The sequence below is a fragment of the Mustela erminea genome, chromosome 11 (genome assembly GCF_009829155.1).
Source record: "Mustela erminea isolate mMusErm1 chromosome 11, mMusErm1.Pri, whole genome shotgun sequence".
Lineage (NCBI taxonomy): Eukaryota > Metazoa > Chordata > Mammalia > Carnivora > Mustelidae > Mustela > Mustela erminea.
Window position 1 is genome coordinate 81,977,552 of NC_045624.1, and position 14,530 is coordinate 81,992,081.

A 14,530-nucleotide genomic window follows, 5' to 3' on the forward strand; every position below is an offset into this window, starting at 1 on the left:
GCACATTCATATTTTTGGTTACAACTTATTTTTTTTTAAGTGGAGATGACCTGTCACTGACGAACAGTTAAAATGTGCCTTGTAGCTTAGAAACAAATATTCCCTGCTTCATTGCCCAAGACCTTGGAAAACATAAATGCCAAAAGAATGGAGACTGCAGACAAAAAAAAAAAAAAAAAAAAATCACACAAAATATTTTTTGCCAATACTTTAAATTTAATAATAAAAATTCAGGGTGGCTGGGTGGCTCAGTGGGTTGAAGCCTCTGCCTTCAGCTCAGGACATGATCCCAGGGTCCTGGAATTGAGCCCCGCATCGGGCTCTCTGCTCAGCAGGGAGCCTGCTTCCTTCTCTCTCTCTCTGCCTGCCTCTCTGCCTACTTGTGATCTCTGTCAAATAAATAAATAAATAAATCTTAAAAAAATAATAATAAAAATTCTACTTTTCTTATGGTCTCAGATTTTCCCTCTACAGTGTTGTTGCAACAGAAGTGCCACTCTTATGACATCATGAGCACTTATTTCCGTGGGAGGAACCATTTCTTTTTTTAAGAATATTACTTGTATAGGTAAGAAAATAAGAAAAATTAGACTTGTCCTCAAAATGGAGAAAGGTAAGTGGTACGGTTTTTCCAGGGCAATTTTATTTACTTACCTCTACTCATTCTTATCTTTGTCATATCTCTTTATCCATGCCTTACACCCTGCATACTTCCACTGTAAATCAGGGTGCACTGAACTCCTTCACATGGAGGTTCTGATGGCTAAGAAGCCTGAATCCTATTAGTGTCAAACGTTTTTTCCAATGTAAAAAGCAAATATATAAGCCTAAACAAGTGACTTAGGTTTCCTGCGGTCTGGATTTGGCTTTTTATTAATTGCTTGGGGGTGAAGTGTGAAGAAAAGCTTTCCCTACTCTCTGAAATCATGTAACATGCATTGCTAATCTGGTGGTCTGTACACTATGAACAAATAATCGAATCAGGGTAGCTTATTAAGTAATATCTTACTGAATACTCATTTCACAGACCATCCTCCAACTCCCAGTTGCACGTTTTACCTCAAGTAGCAATCCGAATACAGAGTTCTAACCTAGTGTAGTTGAGACTTAGTACACTGACTAGAGATTAAGCCAAAAAACTGATCTGCAACTATCTTGCCAGATGACGGGGGTTAGGGGGTGGGGGGTGGCGGGGTGGGGGGGTGGGGGGGTGGGGACCACTTAATCTCTCACACTTCAGTTTCCTCATGTGTAAAGTAAGATGCTACAACGAGATCTGCAATTTTCAAGGGGCTGAACTGGTTCTTCAGATTCTTACATGGGTGACAAATGGGCAGAGTGACTATGGCGTACAACCGTGGTGGGAACCCTGGGTCTAGATTCCCAGCTTCGTCCCCCTCTCCCACCTGATACTCTCCTTTCCTTCACACGGAGGAAGCTCTAGGAGAATCTCTATAGAAATCAATGGCTTTGCAAACCCATTTAAAAATTAGTACAGGAAATCCCCATGGTTAAATTGCAGTTCTCTTTATTAAATATCATGAATCTATTAAAAAAAAAACCTCAAATATTAAGTCATACCTTTTGGAAAGTCATTTTATGTTCCATATAAACTTCACTAAAAATCTTCACTAATAGTCATGTCATTTGCAACTCTGACAGAGGGAACATAAAATGATTTAAAAATTAAATTCTACTGTTGCTAAAATAGATCCATGTGCATATATTTGCCCTTTTCCAGATTTTGTACTGTAATCAAGTCATAAATCGATCTCACTGTTTCCAGAATTATTTTCCTTTATTCAAGTAGCCCATGTACTAGAGGGAAGAGTCCCAGGAACGTCTACCGGAAGACCCAGGGGACAGCACATGTTGTCCAATGCCTTCCTCTCTGTACCAGGAAATCCATTCTTGTGACTACTAAGGATCCAAAGATGTCAAGTAATGGGGAAACCTGGGTCCTGCCCAGGCTCTGTCTGTTTTAAACTTAAAACTGAAGTGAGAGAGTGGATCCATCCCACTGCTTGTGAGTTTTAAGTTTATCAGAAAACAGAAGTATCAAGTAATTTATCAAGTACTTTATCCTGTTGAATCTCATTGTTAGACAGTTACTGGGATAACACTGGTTTGGATGTTATGTAAGGAAAGCTACAAGTAGTAATCCGACATTATTTCACATGTGTATTAATATTTTTGAGAGAGAAAGACCAAGTTTGTGTCTTTTTTTTTCCTCCACATTTTCAACTGATTCATTTTTGGTACACTCTTGTAACTTTCCGACCTTTTCCCGTAATAATAGGCAAGATATTTGACATTACTTGGGTTCATTTATTTTCCTTCAGTGCCTTGATACCAGGAGTAATTAGGTATTGTTATTCAACTCATACTTTAACCTTATGCTTCATATTATAAAATTAAAATCAGTTTTATTCACCTGAGGCAAAGGAGGGCCAAACGTTACATAAGACACACACTGCATACATAAGAGAAAAGCTCAGGTTACAGTACATTCTACTGAATAGTTTTTCCACCCATGTTTATCTTCACGGGGAAAAAAAAAAAGTATAGTTCCTTCCCATTCTTCTCTCACATTTAGCTAGGGCACGTAAAATGTGTGTCTTGCACATTTGATTTTCTTCAAAACATAGTTCCTTACATATTCAAATAGTGATTTATTTCACTTGCTAATTTTGGATTACATTTATTGTTATTTCTCCCTCATAAGAATAGACAAGACATTGATATCTGCAATAATTTACTTCTTGCTTGAGATACTTAAATCTGGAAAGCAAAGAGCAATCACAGGTACAGGACAGAAAACTAATGGCTGAACGTTTTCTAAAGAAGAGAAAAGAAAAAGGCATATTTAAAAATATCAGTTATCACATACCTTTCTTGACTCTATGGGGAGACCAGCTGTATCTTATCAACTTACAGATTATAAATCCTATTCTTTTTGTAGAATTTGTAAGTGTATCTTATTCCCTTGGGTTATCTTTGAAAGAAGGAAGAAGAATACAATTTTTCTTTCTTCTTTTTTTTCCCTTGTCAAATCAAAAAAGTGTTTCCATAATGAATTTAGGAGCATTGTGCATTTCCACTATGTTGGAAACCTGGTGGTTGAAACTGAGAGATTGAGCTCTAAGAAGCCTCTGCAATAAATAGATCAGAAAATCAGAGAAAATTCCCAGAAAATTCCCAGGAAAATTCCCTGTAATTCTTCCCATGTGTGGATAAAGCTGTGTTCCTCCTCCCAGGGAAGGCATAGCCTAGAGGTAAAATTTCCTGGGATGTGAACTGCAAAACTTGAAAAAGCTCAGATTACAAGAGTATTTGTACCATAAAAGAATGTTAGGCCCTTCATGACATTTTCTTACTCATGAGTGAGTAGCTCAGAATTCCTATTCTATCCATAAACCTTCCTTGCACGTTTCCTTAGAACAGAAAACCAGATCATACTCTTCTGTTTTCAACCACACACACATACACTGTTCTTTTGGTACACAGGCCTTCCTCACCTAATAAATATGGTGCCCACAAAACCCATTTTTGGTGTTATTGATTCAACAGGTTGCATATGGATGATTAAAGTTAGTTTTCAAAATTAGATTCCTTTTCACACTCTGACCCTACACCATACCTAGGTGTGTTTACATGCCATGATTTCCTAGACATAAATATGATGCAGGTTCAAACCCAAGCTAGTTGCAATGGGTGTAAACCCATAATTTAAATCTGCTTGCATTTCATCATGTGGAAACAGAAGTCATTAGATCCGTACCTTATAATCTTCTATTCAGAGACAGAATTCTTTACATGCAATTCCAGTGTATAAACATAGCTAAAAGAAAAGCTATTCTGGTTAAAGGGGGCAAGAAGTGTGGCCCTTTCTCCTTCCTGTCCTACTTCGCTTGGGCTCTGAGTCATCCTCACAGAACTCTAGGGCTCTGCAGAAAAATACTTCAATAACTAGATGAGAAGTTATCCAGTATCTTTTCTTACTGAAGTTACCATAGTCCTTTTTACATGTGCATGTCTATCCTATTAGAATATGACGGGGTAGGGACACCTAAGTGGCTGACTCTTGGTTTCAGCTCAGGTCATGATCTCAGGGTCCTTGGTATCAAGCCCAGGGAGTTTCCTTGGGATTCTCTCTGTCCCCTGCCTCCTCTAAAATAAATAAATTAATTAAAAAAAAAAAGTGGAGGTAAAAATATACAACAGAAAAAAATTATAAACATCTATAATATGAAACAAAAATACAGATCACTAAATTATACTTTCAAATACTGTAATTTAAAACTTATTTCGGTGGTAGTCTTAAAACAGTAAGTACACTGGACTTCATTACTAAGTCCATCTAAAAACAAGGCTACTTTTTGGAGTACTTGGAGAAATTACTATAGGTTTGAAATGATTTTCTTAAGATCATACCAGTTTAAATAGGACTGTCTAGAGCTTTTCTTAATCTTTGAACCTCAGACAGGAATTCTACTTTTTCCCACCTTAAATTATACTATAAACAGTAAGATATCATGTGCTTAGCAATGGTTCAGATTCTGGACTTTGAAGTCAAGTGATTTAGGTTTAATTTGGGTCTTGATAGGATAGTTTCTCTGTGGCTAAATTTTCTCTAAAATGGCTGTATCACTAATCAAATAAGGTTGTAAATTTCAAAAGTAAATTAGATTATGTATAAAATTTCCTATCATAAAAAATGTAATTTTGGGGTGCCTGGGTTTCAGCTTGGGTCGTGATCCCCACGTCCTGGGATAGAGCCCCTCATCGGGTTCTCTGCTCAGCAGGAAGCCTACTTCCCTTACTCTCTGCCTGTCAAATAAATAAATCTTTAAAAAAATGTTATTTTGACATGTTATCATGAAATATTATTTTGAACAGCCATACAATTAAACAGTAAAATGTTATTTCATACTGGCCAATTTTTTAATCTAATAAATGTATATAGTGTATTCAAGTAGGAACAATTATTTGCAAAACACTTAGATGACAATAAACTCTCATTAAATTTGTATATATATATACACAAATTTAATCAGGTTTTTTATACATATATAGGAGAATAATTTAGGAGATGCTGCTTAAAGCTTTTAGCCATAACTTGGACCAGTGAATGAAAACACCTTGAGATTAAATCAAAAGACGGTTACAGAATTTCCTCCTTCAGAAACAGAAAACCCAGAAGATTCAAGTGTGCTTGAGTAAACAGGGCCAAACATTTTCTTAAAAAATAAGGGAGGCAACTATAAATTCCAAACTTTCCAGTACATCCTGTGCAAGTACTCTCCAATTGTAAGGTCGGTGTACCTCCCGGACTAAGCTGTTATCTGATGATGGTGGACTGGATTCATTGTTCTGCTATAATAATGATTCTGGTAAATAAAGATTTTCTACATATTTTTCTCTCATAAAATCCAGTGGACCACTGGACCCCACATAACAAAACCCTTTTACAATTTCATTTTGGTCTTTTTCTGAACCAATATTGGAAGTAATGCTTCTTTTAGGTTCAAAAGACATTATTAACTCAAAACCACATAGGAGAGGACTGAAAAATGCACACAAACATTTTAAAAACGTCTTTCATTATGTTTCTTAATAATTCCAGAAACTGTGTGAGATTTACTCCAGAGAATTTATGCCATTTCCAGTATGAATTTTAACTTGCTTAATTAAATTGAAACTTTTAATTTTCCTAGCATGATTTATCCTTAATTTAAACTTAGGGGATCCTGGGCAGCTCAGTCTAAGTGTCCGCCTTTAGCTCAGATCACGATCCCAGAGTCCTGGGATCGAGCCCCTTACAGGGCTCTCTGCTTGGCGGGAAGTCTGCTTCTCCCTCTTCCATTCCCCCTGCTTAAGTTCCCTCTCTCGCTCTCTGTCAAATAAATAAATAAAATCTTTTAAAAAAAAAATCTTTAAAAAATAAATAAATTTGGTGTCATCATTCAAGGAAATAATTTGTATTTGTAATAATGCAAATTTATTTATTTATTTATTTATTATTTATAATACTAATATTTATTTGTAATAAGTTTTCTACAGAGCCCAAAATATTAATTTTGATTTCTTTTTATTATCCTACCTACCAAGTTTTACATAATTTATACTAATTAATTAAATCTAGAATCATTATTTGGAATATAATTTACCTTTCCAAGTAGCAATTATAGTTTCTTTGTTCATTAAGGAAAAAAATGTTTAACAAGAACATATCCAAAATACACATTGCATTTAACCATAGTGACAAAGTTCACGAGCAATTAATAGTATTCAGATAGAAAATTAAACACACTAATGACTCTGTCAAGTAATAAGTAGTTAATTGCAAACTAGAAATGTTGTGGACATAAGAATAGCAAGTCATTTATAATAATTAATGCATTATATTAATCTTACCATGAATTTTTATTCCTAAATTAAAAATCAGGTATAAATAGCTTAAGTGTACAGTGAAAGTTTTACTGTAATCAAACTGGATCATAGATCATTTTAAATGTTAATAAATGTTTACAGATGTAAAATTTTGAACATCAAAAAAGAAAATGCCACTGACCATTGAACAAGGTTTTAATATTTTTTAAACATAAAATGTAGAAAGACTTGTAACTTGGAAAACAACACAAATCTAATTTTTAAAAAAAGCCTAATGACTTTGAAAAAACAGCTACAGCTTTATGTTGTTATTGTGCTACTTCTTAAGAGTGTTATTATACTACAGTCATCTCCTATCATTTAGGAGATAGAAATCTTTTTTGTTAGAAACAAATCATATGACTTACCTTTAAATAGGCTAAGCAAGATTTTTCAATCAAAGGCTCAAACATTTGAACAGACAGTTCTTGGTAGGACCAAATGGTACTCTGCAGAAAAACTCTACACTAAAATCCTCATTACATAAAGCCTGTGAGTTTAAATATGCTTAAAAAAAAAAGTACGATATCAAATCCCAGTGAGTGGTTTGTTGCCAGAGGAATTAGGAAAAAAAAAAAAAAAAGGGAAAAGAAACCCACCCACATCACACTACTGGTATGGCTCTTACGGGTCTATTTTTATGATCTGGTGAGGACCCATTACCTATATCTGAGATACTCAGCAGACTTTTTTTTTTTTTTTTTTTTTTTTTTTGGCCATTTTCCCATCCAAGTAAGTCAGAGGCCAGAGAAACAAAAGGCACTGACCTGCTGATCTGCCTCTAATATATTCTATTTTCCAGCGTAATCATTATTCCAGATGATGAACTGGGTCCAGGGGGTGGAAAGTGTAAATTAAGAAGAACTGGTAATCTTACTTCCTTGTCATGATTTAGCTTGCAAAACTCCACAAAACTGAAAGAAAATGCACTTCTCTAGACAGCATTAATCTAAAGTACATGAAGACTAAGGATTTTGAAAACAGTTGGAGACACTGTCAATCAACAAGGATGATCAACGGACTTTAAAAAAGGAAAGAGCATATTGTTCTAACTGGAAATTCATAACTAATGTTTATCATTTTCTGTTAGTTTTCCAACAACTGTCATGAGCTCAGCAAAATATCCATATGAAGACAAAAATGAAATTCCCCTTAGGTTTCTTCAGCCAAAAGACAACTATTCAATAACTTAAATAGAATTACATTTAAGATGACCTTTTAATGTAGAAAGGTATATACTTAAGGTACTTTAAAGGAAAGGCAAGATTTTAAAATCTAATGAAGAGAGAAGGTCTTGCGGGAGAGAGAGCATCAATACTAAGAATACGATGAAATTGCCAAAATCATGTAAGGAAGGTCAACATCTTTACAAAGTTAAACTCCCATCTATCAGACAGGCCGCTGCATAAATGCCTCCAAGTCAACCTTGAAATAAAGCGAGCTGACAATATCAGGCAGGATATATTTAGTTCATTAGATCATATTTAAAGCAGTCCTTCTCACTGGATTGCCTGTGTTCTCCCTTCTGAGTATGGGGGACTCTCTTCGTTTGTAAGCACTGCAGTGCAACTGGACAGGAATCTCAACTGCCCTTTTTCCCTCAAGCTTTCTTTTTCCCAGGTATTTTCGCGGATGCTTATATTTAAAAATGAATGCTTAGATATTAGTACTTATTAGGTATTAGGTATATTAGGCTTTTTCTTTCTAAATCTTGAGACCGCTCCATTAAGATAAAGTAGAAATGAACTTGTACAATCCCCTTGTGATTTATGCTTTTCATTTCAACAAAAGAGCTTAGAGATTTCAGGTAACTTTAATAAGAGGAGTCCTTGAAAGGACTGTGACCTTTGCTGTATTAGTAAAATGGTAATAAAGGGCTATTTCAATAACTATTTTAAGAGTATCTATCTTATTGTTTTTGAACTGCTTTGATATATTTTCTTCTCAACTTGAATTCTCACACACTTCCCCCGCCCCCAACATGATGATTCAAAAATAGCTCGTAGACACAGGAGTTCAGATAGCTCCTATTATAAAGAGCAAATTTTAAACATATTGCAAGGATAGTTAAATGACGATGAAAACATGAACACCATCACAGAAAGATACTTCAGAAAAAAATACAAGCAAAATAGATGTTTTGACACTGAACTTACTTGGAACACTCATCAGTAGGCTAATGCTATCCAAACCCTCTGACTGTCTCTGGAGAGAGAAATGTCACACACTCCCAAGCAGTCCAAGAATCAAATTTACATTCCCAGAGGGCAGCTGTGTTCAATCCCATAGACAGCAGTTCCTGAGCAGCTTTCTGAGTCTTGTGTGCTAAGACCCAGAAAGAGCAGAGCTGGGTAAAATCTGTAACCATACATTTAGATTTTGAGCAAAATCTATAACTGGGACAATAAAGCAGAAAAACGCTGCACCCATTTCTGAGTAAACAATGTTGAGGTTTTCATTTTGAGAAAAGAATATGTACCCACAGTATTTTGAAGGGATGTATTTTATATGAGAGTACACCTTGCCATATGTACATCCACTAGAGCACAAGACAGATCTAGTAAAATGAAAGATGAAACTTGCAACAGAATAAAGTCTGTTTAGGCGCAGCTCTCTAGGAACCCTTTTTGGTGACCACATAGGGTTTGAAATCACACAGACAAGTGAATCCTGAGGTTACTGGGCACTGGTTGAATCGAGTGGAGAGGTTAGTAGTTAAAGAACCTCTTACTCTTATTTTTTAATCAAAAAATGGACAAAACTGAGTAAGAGAATGGAAAGAACTAAGTGAGGGACTTCTTTGCAACACATGACAGGGGCCTGATCGCTAGCACTCAAATTCAAACCCCTTCCACTGGGCCCCTGCCCCTTTTCTCCCTTCTGTTCTATTATCTGATGATTATACAGCACTATTCTACATAGATTTGGCTTATTTTTTTGTCCTGTTTTTGCAACTGCTAGAATACTGGCTCCAAGAAGAGGGAGACATTTGTTCAGTTAGTTCACTGCTCAATCCCCAGAGTGAAGACCAGACTCAAAGCTGGTAACCAATTAAATAAATGGATACACACAGTAATTGTCATAACCATAATATTTTAAAAGGAGTCAGAATGGGGGCCCCTGGGTGGCTCAGTAGACTGTTTCTGACTATTGATTTGGGCTCAGGTCATGATCTCAGGATCATGACATCGAGCCCCACATCAGGCTTCATACTGGGCTTGGAGCCTGCTTAAAATTCTCTCTCCCCTCTCCTTCCCTCCCTCCCCCTTAAAAAAAAAATAGCAAGGATGGTCAGAAATCAGAAGTTACTAGGCTGTCTGTTCATACCACAAATATTCAATGGTTTGAGATGCAGAGCATCTGCTTTGACAGTCAACGGACCAGAGTTTGAATTTGGAGTTCATCACTTCCTAAAGTATGTGCCTTATTGCTAACTACTTTGCCTCTCTTGGTTACAGTAGAAATACTGCCTTTTCAGAACTGTTGTAAAGATGAAGTTGATAATACTAAGGATTTAGCACAGAGCCTAACGTATAGTGTTTAATCAACTATGGTGATCATTGGCTATTAATCAAATGTTTATGTTGGGGAATTTATTAAAGTAATATGGACAAATAAGAAATACTGAAAATTATAAAAATGTATAAAATGAGAAGTTTCAATCCCCAATTTAGTTATGTTCTCCTCAACTGCCTTAGCTTTATGAATTTTAAATTGACATAGTATGTATATGGAATACTACACATACCAAATCATACTTTCTGCAACTGACTCTTCTCAAACTATATGCCTTGGAGATATCCTATTTTGGATAGAGTTATTGTTCTCTTTTTCCATTATTGAAAAATATCCCAGAGTGAAGGATGTATTGTCTTTGAAATAACTGATCTCTTTTTTAATGGATACTTTCTTTTATTGGCAGTTCTATGATCTTACAAAAAAAGCTAAAATTCATATACAGTTAAAAAAATTTTTTTTAATTTATTTATTTGACAGACAGAGATCACAAGTAGGCAGGCAGGCAGAGAGAGAGAGAGAAAGAGAGAGAGAGAGAGAGCGGAGGAAGCAGGCTCCCTGATGAGCAGAGAGCCCGATGTGGGGCTCGATCCCAGGACCCTGGGATCCTGACCTGACCCGAAGGCAGAGGCTTTAACCCACTGAGCCACCCAGGCACCCCCAGTTTTAAAATTTTTTGAGTGCATAAAAAATGAATTCTGGAACACTGAAAAGAAAATGAAAAAAAATTTTTTTTGAGTACAGCTGACACACAATGTTAGTTTTAGGTGTACAACATGGTGATTCAACAGCTCTGTGTTGTGCCATGCTTCCAGGTGTCGCTCTCACCTGTCACCTACAACATTATTATAATATCACTGTATGCATATATAGTTTTGTTTCCATGTTCTAGGACACCAGTAAACAGCAGTGAGTGAAATTTCTATGTCAAAAGTGTGTACTTTTTTTTGCAGGAGTGGGGAGTAGAGTTTTACCAGATTTCTGTTTATACATCTACACCACAACGTGTGAGACTACCTATCTACAAACACACTCATACTGGTTTATACTGAATTTTGAGTTTTTAAGAAGTACTTTTTTATTGGTAAGTATTCAAACGAATGAAGTTGAACCTATTTTCTTAGGTATATTAGCCATTTCTATTCTAAAATATTTGTGAGGGGTGCCTGGGTGGCTTAGTCAGTTGAGTGTCTGATTCTTGGTGTCTGCTCAGGTCCTGATGTCTCAGGGTTGTGAGACCTAACCCTGCGTGGGTTCCATGCTCAAGAGCAAGTCTGCTTGGGATTCTCTCTCTCCCTCTCTCTCCGTCCCTCCTATGCTCGTGCACACACGCTGTCTCTAAAACCAATAAATCTCTAAAGTATTTGTGATTCTATTCTGGTCCATCTTTCTTCTATGAATTTGTTTGTCCTTTCCTTGTTAATTACTAAGGAACTAGCCAGTCTTTTGACATTTGACAGTTTTTAAAAAATTGATAATATTTAACTTCATTTTTTGTCTAATTTTATACTACGAAAGTTTCAAGTTTTTATGCCATTAACTTTCACAGTAATTTCCTTTAACATATTGTGTCATACTTTGAAAGACTCTCTTCATTTCAAAAATATTAAAAGTAATCATTCTTTTAGTATTTGTAGGGTTTAAATAAAATCATTTGTAACAATATTTTTGGATAAGCTGATTCATGGAATTTAACGCTTATGAAGTAAAAGAGGAAGAAGAAAGGGAATTGAGTAACAAATATTGCAACATATTTGAGAAGCAGATGATGTACACAGTGTGAGGACTCTAAAAGAGGGGTCACATGGCCTGGGTTCTGATCACTGCTTATTAACAACAACAAGATTTGTGGACTCTGTAACACACAGTCATTGTAATTCTGATTTCCATTCATCACAAAGGGGATAATCATACAGAATTCACCTACACCCTCAGGCAGAAAGATCAAATCAGGTATTAGATTTAAACCTAATATAAATCTGTATGCAGCTTCTACTAGGAGATGGAATTTTTTAGGTGTTTGGCTTTTTTGCTTGTTTGTTTTTGTTTTTGTTTTTTTACAGGCCAGGAAATGAAAAATCATCTTAGTATGATAGAAGAATCTTAGTATAATATACAATGCAATTTTAGTTGCATGGGTATTTAAAGACCTACTAATTATGATGATGACATAAGGGAGCTCAGACACACTGGAGGCTTGTTGAACTAAGTCTTTCACCTGTGTTACCTCAAGGACCTGCAATACCACCTCCCTGTGCCTTTAGATAACTGAGGTCACAAAGCTGGTGTGCGTCAAAGCACGGATTAAAACCCAGATAGACTGAATGAAGAGCCTATACTCTTTTCTGAAAGAAAACAAGAAGAATAAAAAGTTCTTAATCAATACCTAAATTTGCATATACCCTGACACATTTGTGCACATTGAACAACAATTTTTAAAAAACTGATGTTACCTTTAGAAGAAAATGATTTCTAACCACAACAGAGAATGAACAGTAAATGTGTAGTCTGTAAGTGGTTACTAAGTGAATTATTTTGAAATTAAATAAAATCCTCCTAAAGGCCTGTAAATGATTTCAGAACATTAGCTACCAATGTCAAACCATAAGTAAAATTTATCACTTTAATCTTTGGGGATAACTAATCATAACATATACACATATGTATACATATTTATGCGTATGTATATACACACATAGACATATATATAATAGATATAATACATCTATTATTTTCAATTGCTACCTTGCTTATTTGTGAAAGCATCAAACCAATGGCATGTTTTACCTGCTTTCTATGGTGAGAAAGGACTTCACATGCAGGAATAAAAATAAATGAATATAGATGCACATAATTAAGACATAACAGTATAATGTCATGTCAGTCAAAGCTTTAGAAACTAAAACAGAGGCTTGTAAGATGGCCTTAGAAGAGAATTTCAAGGACACCATTAAAGGTAAAATGCAGAATGTCAGGGTAATTAAAGTTCAGATTTAAACCATGTAATCTAAGACTGGAAACACAGGATTAAAGCAAAGACACTACATTAAAATGAGAAAGTAAACTTACCCATATATTTAATAGAAGCCATGGTAGGAGCTGTGTGGAAAAGAGATTGAAGGGAGAACACCTCTGTATATGTGGCCAGTGCTCTGTGGGCAGGGCCAAATCAATATGTAAATTTCACAGGCCATCTAATAATGTTGACAGACCTAGTCTTTACTTCAACAGTTTGCTAAGCTGACTCAGCTCAGGAAGGGGGAAGAAAATAAGGCAATATTTAAATGATACTAAGAAACATAAGGAAAAGGTATGATCAGCGTAGTTGTTAGAGTAATTTGTGCTCATGCACTAAATGGAAAATTATTAGGGGTAAAAACAAAAATATTCAGGTGAAAGGATAACTAGGTCTGAAAACACGGCATGGTGAAATAGTAGGAAAGAAAGCACAATAATCAATAAGGAAAACAAGCCGTTAACAAATGCCAAATTAGAAAAGGTTGAGTAAAAAAATATATATAACCTATTATTTTGAAATTTCACAGGATAAATATTTAAAAAATGACTGAGCTAAAGAGGAAGCACATTTGATTCCTAAGAAATGGGGCGCCTGGGTGGCTCAGTGGGTTAAGCCGCTGCCTTCGGCTCAGGTCATGATCTCAGGGTCCTGGAATCAAGCCCCGCATCGGGCTCTCTGCTCAGCGAGGAGCCTGCTTCCCCTTCTCTTTCTCTGCCTGCCTCTCTGCCTACTTGTGATCTCTCTCTGTCAAATAAATAAATAAAATCTTAAAAAAAAAGAAATGTAATCGGACTATACAGATAGCCCCTGAAGTGGGGTCTTAAAAATGAAATAAAATAAAGAAGGCTTAGCAAAATCCAGTTATGTTTGTGTTAGCTCATGGCTTGATCAAAATGAGGTACTTTCAAACACTAACGATATCAGAGAAACCATCAGGGAAAATTGAAGAGTGTGGCAAAGGCATAACAAAAAAAAATTACACAAAGAAATCAGCTGAATAATGAGAATCAAAGTGATTTTGTTCCGTTTCGTAGACATACTAACCACCTTAATTGTATGGACATCCATGCCACTGGACAATCTGTTACCTTAAGTTCAAAGATACACAACACTTGGACATCAGATTCCTGTAAGAGTTAAATGCACATGCATGTGCACACCCACACACCCACACATCCACACACACACGCACGCACATGTATGCACACACTTTTCCAGGGACATAGAAGCATACCTAATTAGGTCTCTTTAAAGATGAAAAGAAGTTTCTAAGATGCAGGTTATACAACAACAATTTATTTTTAAAAATCACCACACAGGAAAAAATACACTCCTGTTGCCTTTCTTTTTCTGTTTGTCTAAAGTGGAAGAGTTTTACACTACAAAGAATCACTTGGCACAAAGCCTACATTTGAGTGACACAGCCGCCTCTGCTAGAAGGTTTAAGGGAACATAAAACAGTCTATCAGTCCTAGAGTGAAATCAAATCATCAGCGTCATTCAGGCTGGTTCTTAGTGGGCTTAAAGGAAGGGTTTGCTCCTGGGCAAGCCTGAGTTTCCTGC

The 14,530-nt window shown here is 35.8% G+C and overlaps 1 protein-coding gene across 4 annotated transcripts in view; it reads right to left on the bottom strand.

Moving 5' to 3' along the window:
• CD36 (CD36 molecule) overlaps positions 1-14,530 on the bottom strand; it is an 81,244-nt gene that overhangs the window by 30,803 nt on the left and 35,911 nt on the right. The window contains exon 1 of one of the 4 annotated variants that reach the window (XM_032304636.1): positions 13,018-13,117. The exons of 1 other annotated variant lie outside the window; for it this stretch is intronic. The gene's annotated coding sequence lies outside the window, so the exon portion shown is untranslated. Of the gene's footprint in view, positions 1-6,800; positions 6,999-7,199; positions 7,288-13,017; positions 13,118-14,530 lie in introns of those variants that run through there. 2 more of the 4 variants (XM_032304640.1, XM_032304637.1) reach the window with 2 other exon arrangements.